The following is an 11,102-nucleotide window of genomic DNA, read 5'->3' on the forward strand; positions in this document are numbered from 1 at the left end:
AAATAAAAAAATAAAAACTATTTTAAAAATAAATAAATAAAATAAAAGGAAACTATATTCATGAAGCTAATCATTGGAACATTATTAAAACCATACCTACGGAGACTACAATTTATGAAAATATGCACCTATGAGGGGGCGCCTGGGTGTCTCAGTCGGTTAAGTATCTAACTCTTGATTTCAGCTCAAGTCACGATATCAGGGTTGTGAGATCAAGCCCCGTGTCAGGCTCTGTGCTAGGCATGCAACCTGCTTAAGATTCTCTCTTCCTCGCCCTGTGCCCTTCCCCCCATATATATGTATACATATATGTATATGTAATGTGTGTACTCACGAGTAACAGCAAAATTGAAGATAATTGATAATTTTTTTTTTAAGATTTTATTTATTTATTTGAGAGAGAGAGTAAGAACAGGAGCCGAGAGGAGGGGGAGAGAGAGAGGGAGAAGCAGATTCCCCACTGAGCAGGGAGCCCAATGTGGGGCTGGATTCTAGGACCCTGGGATCATGACCCAAGCCAAAGGCAGACTCTTAACCTACTGAACCACCCAGACTCTTAAAAGACTGAGCCACTGACTCTCAACCAACTGCCCCCAAAATAATTGATAATATTGAAATGATGAAACTGGGTAATTTTTTTTCTTTGTTTTACACTATTTTCTATATGGCGTGGTAATGTTTGTATATTTAGTATAGAAAAGGGAAAAAAACATACAGAAAAAGAGCTTAAGGTTTTTATACCTAAGAATTAACTCAGTTGATTCATAAAGTTAGCTTTTACGGTCTCATGAAATCCATCCTATCAATGGTTAAGATAAAGTTAATGGATCAGATAAATAAAAATCTCATGCTTCCCTTTAATATTATTCAAAATAAGTTAATATCATTACTATAAACAAAGCAATGTGTTAAATTACAGCTTTGTTTTCAGAATGGTCAGATGAGCCATCCGCTCCCTGATTCTAATACAATACCACTTGAAAATCGCTGTCAGGACTAAATTCAAAATTCCAAGCTATTTACCTAGAATCAGAATTAAACTTTAAATATAGTTCTGAACCTCCAAAATGTTCACAGTTCTAACATTTTACAGTTAACAAAATACTGGAAAGACTTGGTTTTGAAACTTTCAGTAAATCACTAGTGTATCTAAGCCAGTTTTCTCACTGAAAAATGAAATTGCCCTAGTTAAAAGATCACATGAGCCTTTCCAGCTTCAAAATACTACGATTATGAAATTATACATATATAGACAATATAAATGTACATATATACATGTTTAAATATTCACACAGATATAATATATAACATCTGTATGTGTGTATGTATATTTCCATTAAAGAATGTGTACGTAATTGAGCTATAACAACCACCACCTAAATTTTCCTATTTCCTGGCTTTTCCGTCCTTTCTTGTTTTCATCTTTAGACAGTTATACCCACAAATAACCATTTAAAGTAAGATGAGTTTTTATTATAATCTTAGTATCTGGTTAAAAAATACTAAAATGAGAGTGAAAGGATCAAAAAGTATAAATTCACAAGAATAAAGAGACTAAAAGAGAAAACAACAGGAACAGTAGACAAGATATGTCAATAAAGTTTTAGCAAATGAAAACCAGATGGAGGATTTGGAGCTAAGAAAGTTGAATATCACGCAACTGCAGAGAATTCCAACAAGCAAAAAGCCAGTTCGCACAGCAAAAATCAGAAAGGCTCGGGAATTTGAGACACCAAATACCATAGCAGGCACAACAGGTCCTGAGACTAAAACACAGGGAAGGAGTTGAAAATTTGTAAAAGAAGTAATCTCCCAGGCCCCCTCCCCCATCCAACCTAGAAAGTCACTACTCCTCCCCAGTCCCAGCAGGAAAGGTGGGTTTTTTTAGGAAAATGATGAAACAATGAAGCACAGGTCCAGGGGCACAGTAAAAGAGGGCAAAAAGATGCTAAAATAGAAGTTAAAGGAAAGTGCAGGTCTTCAGTCTAATGGTAAATACTGCAGCACTCCGTGTGCTTGGATCCAAGAACTGGGGCAGAGGATTCTTTGCAAAAACTTAACACTAGTCAAAAAAAGGAATATTTATATTTGAAAATATAAATACCCTCCCCAAAAAGGGGGCCCTGCCCTTATCCAATCACCCTATAACCAAGCCCACCAGTTACCAAACCAAAACCTTAAACACAGTAAACTTTTCTCTGTAAACGTTTTTTTATTTTTTAAGATTTTATTTATTTATTTGACAGAGAGAGCAAGAGAGAGAGCTCAGGAGAGAGTGAGAGTGCACACAAGCTGGGGGGAGAGGCAGAGGGAGAGGGAGAAGCAAACTCCCCCTGAGCAGGGAACCCTACGCAGGGGCTCTGGGCTCAATCCAAGGACCCTGAGACTGAAGGCAACCACTTAACCTACTGAGCCACCCAGGCGCCCCTCTCTGTAAACTTTTTTAACTTTTTAGTGATTATACAACAAAAGATAACCAGTCACGTGATGAAAGCTTTTATCGTAAGAGACATAAACCAAAACAGAAAGAAAAAAAGCAACTTGTAGTAAACAAGGAACATGCAGAAAAAAATTACTGTTAATATCCTCAGAAACACATGAGAAGATGATCCAGCAAACAAGAATAGGAGGAACACCCAAATAGGAAAGCTTTAAATTTAAACAAATGACAATTTGTAATAAAAAATACAAAAGGATTAGAAGATAGGGTCGAAGGACTCACAGAAAGTAGAAAGAAAAAGATAAAAAACAGGAGGTAAAAGAGGATCAATCCAGAAAGTCCAATATCTAATCAATATGCATTCCATAAAAAAAGAACACAGAAAAGACATAAAGAAAAATACCCAAAGAAAAATTCAACAGAATTTCCAGAATTGAAAGATATTACTTGCTTTAAATCCCCAGGACAATGAATCAATAAAAGATATACACCAGGGATGCCTGGGTGGCTTAGTTGGTTAAGTGGCCAGCTTTTGGTTTCAGCTCAGGGTCTCAGGGTCTCAGGGTCCTAGGACTGAGGACCCTCCCCACCTCAAACTCCATACTCGGTGGGGAGTTTACCTGAGGATTTTCTCTCTCCCTCTCCCCTTCCCCCAGCTCACATATGAGCTCTTCCTCTAAAATAAATCTTAAAAAAAAAAAAGACATATACCACACATATCTCAGAAAAATTCAGACAATAGCCATATATAGAGCCTAGAAACTTAAGAGGAAAAAAATGGGGTAATCACAAAAGGCTTCTCAACAGCAACACAGAAAACAAAAAAGACTTGCCTTCACATATCTAAGTGAAAATAACTTTCAACCTCTTTATATCCAGCCCAATCATTGATCAAATAAGAGATCAGATTAAAGACACTTTCAAATATGCAGGCTCAAAATTATACCTTGCACTCACCCTTTCTTAGGAAGCTACTAGAGGCTGTGCTCCACCAAAAGGATAAAGTAAATCAACAAAGACGATCCAGATTCAGAAAATCTAGCACTAGGGACGCCTGGGTGGCACAGCGGTTAAGCGTCTGCCTTAGGCTCAGGGCGTGATTCCGGCGTTCTGGGATCGAGCCCCACATCAGGCTCCTCCACTATGAGCCTGCTTCTTCCTCTCCCACTCCCCCTGCTTGTGTTCCCTCTCTTCCTGGCTGTCTCTATCTGTCAAATAAATAAATAAAATCTTAAAAAAAAAAAAGAAAAGAAAAGAAAATCGAGCACTAGAGATAGGTCTAAAGTCTCAGGATGATAGCAGGCCTAGGTATAAGAGATACATCAGGAAAGAAGAGACAAAAATCCTTGCTCTCTAGCTTATGCTAGAAGTGTAATAGCAATTCTCAAAATGGGGTCTGTAGACCCCTAAGGGTCCCTAAAACCCTTTCAGCGGATCCAAGAGGTCAAAACTATTCTCAACTATAATACTGAAACCTCTTTATATCCAGCCCAATCAGGTTTTCTTTATATATTTCAATCAAAACAACTCATCACAATGCACTGAATGCAGGAGCAGATATAAGAATCCAATTGTCTTCTATTAAGCCAGACATTAGATTAGAGAGTTGCAAAAGTGGAAAATAATGCCACTTTTCTCACTAAGTTTGTTTTGGAAAATATAGTTATTTTTCATATCAAATGTGTTACTTATGTTACGATATAATGGGCTTACTATTATTATTTTTAAGTGGATTAATAAATATTTCAAAATTTGTTCATTTAATTGCTAGTAAGGCAATATTTATAGATGTAGCCCACATAGATAAAAGTTCTTGGGATCCACAAAAATTTTTAAGAGTATAAAGGAATCCCAAATCTAGAACATTTGAGAACCACTGCTCTAAGGTATCTATAGTTATTTCCATTCCCCTTTCTTGTCCAGCTTATTAAGTCCCTAAATAAAGCATAAAGAAGTAGAAAGGAAAGGACACAGATCTAATTATGTATCTTGTTGTTGACTGGGGGGAAAAAAAAGAGAATAGGAGGTGGGTATAAATTTTCCTTTGTTTTAATTTCAAACAACATAATTTACCTATAATAGAAGAATGATTACATTTAACCCAGAAAAGTTAATGGTAGACAATAACCCTTCCTCAGAGACACTAAGGAAAAAAAGTTTAAAAACCACGTCACCAAACTATAAATATATTTTCAAGTAACATACTTACACTTCAGAAAAATTACTCTGAAGTATAATCAATCTCGAGAGACTGCAAAAGCCACTACATTTCTTTATTATAGTTAACTTCAAATACTTATTCAGAAAACTAAACAAGAGCAAATGAGAGGGAGATCCAAAAATTGTCTTCTCTATCAATGACAAGTACTGAATTCCTACTCACCACCCTAGATATGTACTCACCTCTGGATTTCCATAATACCACTGGCATATAATTGAACATACTTGCTCATTCAAGTCATGGTCATCAATTTATATTACACACTCCTAGTAAGAAAGAACTCCTTATACTTAACTCCACTGTTATGGTACAGTACATGGAAAGACACATTAATAACTCTTTCTGATAAAGGCAATAATGAAGTGAGCAGAGATTTTTAGGAGCCCCACAAGCTAACGATTTTTCAATCTACCTGTAAACAGAAAACTCAACTACAGGAACAGAACTCCTACAGCTCTTGGTTTTCTGTCCTCACTCTGCCTTCTAGTATTTCCTGGTTACAGTCTCATGGTTGCAAACTTCCCCCCAATACTCCCACTACAAGTGAAACCAGGACAGTTAATGACTACAGCAGGACATCCACTTACAAAAACATCTCACTGAAAAGTTTAAGTGACTGATTGAAGACATGAGGCCAAGATGTGGTTATTCAAAAGAAAGCTCAAAGGCATACACAAGTAGTTCCATTGTCTAGTTATTAATAAAAGTACATCAAGCAGTTAGCCTTTTTCAGAAAACAGGCAATTACAGAGAACAAAGATTCTTAGAGAACATGACAGTTTATAATTATTTCTCCACTACTCATTCGTTAGTATACCAAACTATACTCTCTCTTATCTCGGACACATGACTTAAACAAGCAAACAAACAAACAAAACAGTCATGTCAATAGGAAATCCACCTCCAAGAGGTAAAGTAAAAATGGGGTTTAATAGCACTTTAGCATAGGAAGAAATCCACAAACAAGTACAAAACCATGCAAAAGCAGTAAAAGAACTGTGGTACAATTCTAATTTAAGATAACAGAGTAAAATTCAAAAGAGATACAGAATTGTCAAAAACACTCCTTTTATCATAACTAAAAATTTGTAGATTAGCATCTCTTTTTTAAAAAAGCATTACCAGTTGTAAGAATTTCTCCCCAATGGTTTGAAAATGAAAGCAGAAAATATATCTATACACCTTCTGTAACAATATCATTACAGAAGTTTGCCAACTCATAACACAACTCTTTGCTAAGACTGGTGGAATTAGTAAGGCCAACAAATAGGTACCAGCTGCCTTTATTTTTATTTTTTTTCTATTTCAAACATTTTTAGCTCTCTTATTGAAGAACATAACAGTAGTAAAGTGTAACCACTTAGCAGGAAATCTCCTCTGCTTATAAAGTATTTATAGACTCCAAGGCTAGAGGGGATACACAATTTCCCCACAAGGTTGCACCTGTTGTATCTATTCAAATCCTTAAACCTGAGAATTCTGCATATCCCCTTCACTTAGAGCTTTTATGTCTACGTTCAAAGATGACAGCTGGAATACTTTTTTATAACAGCAAAACATATTTGATTTATGTAAACACCTAGCACTAGTTAGTTGAAACTCTAATAGGTTGGTGCTAATTCCGAAAACGCAGTAACAACAAAAAATTTAGGCTTCCAGTGTACATTTAAATATATATAACTCTGAGATAGAAATTATGTTAAGGTTGACCTGAAATCATGAGTTGGCAACAAGTATAAATAGTGCATTATAACCTCTCACCAAAGCAAACAGCGTTCAAGGGTAGCCACGTGCTCTTAAGGTAGCCCATAAGCGTAGTCATATCACCACAAGGCCACAAATTCTGAAGTCAAGGAAATGGAGCGTTTAATGCGAGTGTATTTATATGCTAAGGAAATTAAATCTATCTCACCCAGCACCACCTTTCTCTCAGCAAGAGTGCTAGCCAGGAAGGGGGATAGGGAGTGAAAGAGGAGGTGGATCTCCAGCACTGACGCAGAACGAGTGGGGCAGTGTGCACCAGATTGCAACCTCCCTCTTGCTCCATCCTACCTATAGCTAGTGAAGAAGCACCAACCACATACTGCAAGATGAGCCCAGAAACCCAAACCAGTGATCGAGGACCGGGGACTGGGGATGCAAATGGAGGTGTGGGTTGGGTAGCGGAAGAAGAGCTGGTTAACCCTCCCTCACTACCACCAGACCGAAGGCCTAGCTTGAGGCCTGCGACGCGCACCACCCTACAGCCACCCACCACCCAAAGGCCCGGCTTGGACTTCAAGGGTCAGAAAGCGCGAGGTGCGGGGCGCATGCGTACTACGCCGCTCCGCATGCCTCGCGGCCGCCACCCACCACCCCTTCCACCCCCACTCCACGCCGCCTTCCAAGCGGACTGCACCAGGCCCCGCGCCGCCTCTCGAGGGAGCAGGGCCTCGGAACCTTGCGCCCGTAGGCGCCGCCTCCCGGCCTCCAGTTGTGGGCATCACCTGGGTCGCGGCCTTCGGCCTCACGCCTCCCGTAGACCTGCAAGCGCCACAGACCAAGAAACGTCCCTTCAAATCTGGGCGCCGGGGCCGTCCTCCGAACTTGCTTCAGTTTAAGCTCACCGCCTTCCTGGTTCCAGCGCCAGGCAGAGTCAGCCGAGCTTCCGAGTGCATCGATAGAGGAGGCTAGGCGTTAGAGGAGTGCCGAGGGAATAGATTGTCACGCCGCCAATTTTTTGTTTGGTGTAGGGTTTGCGTGCTTGCTTGTTTGATTTTCTTGTTCCCAAAAAGCAATAAAGGTGGAGACTGAAAAGTGTTATTGCCTTAGTAATCGTCGCTATCGTCTTCGGTAATCAGTAAACAAATCTGCATCGTAGGAAGTTATGTATGTTTAAGACACCACACGTAGCAAAATTGGTTATCTCACTCTGGGGGAGGAGGAAACTAGCCCAACGATAATAAATTATGGGAGACTGTATAGAGTCGTGTGTGATTAAACTCTAATGATTTATTTGCAAAAATGCATTAAAACCGGTGTTTCTTCTACCCTGAAGGTGAAGGCATTCACAGGTTGGGTGCAAATTAGTTTCCCACATTAAAGTTAACGGATTGGTGGAGGAATGGGAGAAGGCTGCCTGAGGCAGGGAGACGAGATTTCTTCTGAAAGAGAGATTAAATGTATAGGTTTTTTGTTGTTATTTAAACTAATAGAAATTACAGCGATTCGGCATTTTCTGTAACTCATACTACATTATTTATCTGTAAGAAACGGAAAGGCGGTGAATAAACTCTTGGCCTTGGTTTGGGTCGGCTGTGAGAATCAACTCGTTCACAACAACTGACATCCAAGCTGCAGTTTTCCGCTGAAGGTTTGAGAGGGTGAAAATCACCTCCACAAATATATTGTTTATAAATGACTGTACCTTAAATAGTCAGTTTTGAGGGACCGTTTTAAAACTTAACTACTACACTCCATGTTTATTTTAAATAATTCAGGAGCTGGGGGGCCTCCTGGGGTCCTGGATTTTATTGGGAGGCGTGTATCTGTCTGCAGGCTGTCAACTAAACTTTATTCAATGTTTTTTTTACCAAAACTACATTTTTTAATACCCTGTCTAGAGAAAATATTTGTTTCTCTAATGAAACAACATCACTAGAACTTCATGAGCATTTATTAGTGTATGATTTTAAAACCTTGTTGATGTTGTTTTTTAAGTGAACTTCCCTTGGGCCAGTGGGAATCTCTAGTGAGACACTACAGATTTCTCACAGCTACATCTGATATTAACACCACTATTCCTAAATATATACAAAAAGCCAATATGCCAGGAAAATCTATTTGGTGTGAATTACACGATGATTGTGTCTGAGCTTTCCCTGATCACCCTTAAAATGGTCATCTTTCCGTCAGGCTCAGTAGGTGGAATTTAAGAAGTAGCTAGTGCCCTTGCCAGACTTCTTACAGTAGTTATGTTGGAGCTGTTTGTGAATACGTATTTAACACCTCAGTTTCAGAGCTCTTTGAGCACCACATCCATTTAGCTGACCCCATTACTGGTCATTCTGCTAAATAACCTAAAAAATTGATTTTCATAAAGGATTAAAGTTTATGGTTATTCCCCTCTGATAATATCAGAATTGAAGTGATTACAAGTAGTAAACCAAGACTACGTGTAAAATCATGTTTCTAAATTCATGTAACTTTGGGAAATGTATTTGAGTTTCTTTTGTAATGTGATAAAATAGAAGCAAGCACTCATGTAATTCATTAATATCTAAAAGCTATTGCTACCGAAAACTTAAAGATTTTAATTATTTCTCCTAAATACAGCAATAAATGTTTTAAGAACAAAGGATAACTTCAGAAGTCAAAAGAAAAAAATGTAAAGTAACATTTCTGAAAAGTATGATTTTCATTTTCCTTAAATTCACTAAATGTGAACATTTTAATCTGAAGAATAATATAGTATGACAAAGATACATATAGCCTCTATTCTAGAACCACTAATATATTATTATATTTGTTTTCTATCTTTACAAATGATTCAGGTTGCTTTGATGGTAGTACTCAAATTATCTGTTAACTTCATGTTCATGTCTTAACTGATGGGCAGAAGTATACCTATGAAAGTTCTGTAATTGATTTTATTTTTATCGAGAGTATCAGATTCAAGATGAACAAGTTACCTTTAACATCGGAAGAAAACCTGCACTAATATTCATGCTACTTGAAAATGTCTCCCAAACCACTCTTGGAAGAGATGTTATTTGTTTGTAGACTCAAGTAATTATAACTTTCCTATGTAAATATTCTTGTGGGAGATACATACATGGCCACACTGCTCACAGCAAGCTTTGTCCTACACAGTACAAATGACTCAGTAATATAGATGTTCCTTCCATATAACGAACTATTTCGATGAAAATAGTCCAGGAATAGAATTTTAAATTGTGGCTTTGACAGAGAGATTGAGAGAGAGAGAGAGAGAGAGAGAGAAAGCTTTCCCCCTGTGACCCTCTTTTTGAATAGTCCATGGTAAGTAAAATTAGATGGGGTGTAAACTTAAGGTGATTTTTTTTCAAACTCAAAGAGGGATAATAATTTGCTTTTCAAAATTAGGAAATCAACTAGAATGTTTCTGAGGATGCTAAAGAAAAGCTCCTGTAGTTAATTGTGGGAGGGGTCCGGGTGTAGGGAGGGAAAAGGGGTCAGGATCCTGAGACCTCAAAGAGGGAACGAAGTCAAACTGTCCTTGACCAGGCACTAAGGAAACACTTTAAAATGGAATCTGTCAGGGAACAGCTGCTCGGGAAATGTGTTAAATAGACTGGCCCATACAAGTTGGGTTTGTCTGTAGAGGTGACGGCTTGGGCTCCAGGGCGCGAGAAGTGGGGTGAATCACAAACTCCCCGGGGCGGGGTGCTTAGTGAAGACCCAGGCTCAGCTCTGGCTGAGAGCCGGGAAGCCCCCTTAAGGAGCCGCGCGGGCCTGGGAAGCTGTAAAGGACCCTGACTCCGAGCAGGTTTGTGAACCCGGGTTGCCGGGCTGTGTGGGTTGTAGGGTGGGGGGAGCGAGGATGTAGGATTGGGACACAAGGTAAGGATACGGAACTGGGGTGCGGGGCGCCAAACGCAGGTCAAGGAAGCCTGGCAGCAAGGCGGGGAGGAGCCGTTGCGCTGCACCCTGACGCGGTGCGAGGTTGTGGGGTCGGATGCGGAGTCCGAATACCCGACTGACTCCAGCAGCCGCGCACTTGTCAGTTTCCTCTTGGCCACGCCCCGGCGGAGTAGGTCCAGCTCCCCTGTGTTTAACTGAATTGTGACACCGACGGAAAATCCACGCCTAATTAAATTAATTAGGGATTCTCGTCAATCCTGGATTAATGGCCAAGAGCACAGGCGGCCGAGGCTATCTGAAAACACGGACGGCCTGGGACTGGCCTCCTCTTCCCGCCCCCTCCCGTCCCCTTCTCTGCCCTCCCACTCCAGCTCCAGCCTGCCTGGACTCTAGCCTCAATCAATCTCAATCTCTCTCTCTCTCTCTCTCTCTCTCTCTCTCTCTCTCTCCCCCCTCTCTCTCTCTCTCTCTCTCTCTCCCCCCTTTCTCTCTCTCTCTCTCCCTCTCCTTCTCCCACTCTTCCTCCCTCCCAACCCCCACTCCTCCACCCCCAAGGTAGTGGTGCGGGTGCTTCCCCAGGAAGGGGCTCCCTCCGAGTTGCGAAGGGGAGGTAATTTACTCAGAACAAGGGGCCGCCTTTGCGAAGTATAAATAGTGAGACTTCAAGCGCAGCATTGCTATCAGATCTGAACTCTCCGCAGGAAGAATTGTCAAAGATCTTAACATTGAACAAGCGCGCTCCGGCAGGGAAGCATCAGTTCCCATTTCCCTCCGGCGGCCCCCGCCCCTTCCCTCTTCCTCCTCCTCCTCCTCCTCTTCCTCCTCCTCCTCCTCCTCCTC

General features: G+C 40.3%; 1 protein-coding gene and 1 long non-coding RNA gene across 2 annotated transcripts in view; both read right to left on the reverse strand.

Moving 5' to 3' along the window:
- RSRC1 (arginine and serine rich coiled-coil 1) overlaps positions 1 to 7,328 on the reverse strand; it is a gene marked incomplete in the record, with an annotated part of 403,667 nt that extends 396,339 nt beyond the window's left edge. Inside the window, 1 exon segment of the mRNA XM_008706739.2 lies at positions 7,148 to 7,328.
- Positions 5,974 to 7,136, reverse strand: LOC121104250. Its single transcript, XR_005836528.1, has 2 exons — positions 6,714 to 7,136; positions 5,974 to 6,504 (listed from the first exon to the last, which is right to left on the reverse strand). It is a non-coding gene; the product is annotated as an uncharacterized LOC121104250 (long non-coding RNA).
- Positions 7,329 to 11,102: the final 3,774 nt, after the last annotated feature.

Source organism: Ursus maritimus, unplaced genomic scaffold (assembly GCF_017311325.1).
Source record: "Ursus maritimus isolate PB19 unplaced genomic scaffold, ASM1731132v1 scaffold_20, whole genome shotgun sequence".
In the NCBI taxonomy this organism is placed as follows: Eukaryota; Metazoa; Chordata; class Mammalia; order Carnivora; family Ursidae; genus Ursus; species Ursus maritimus.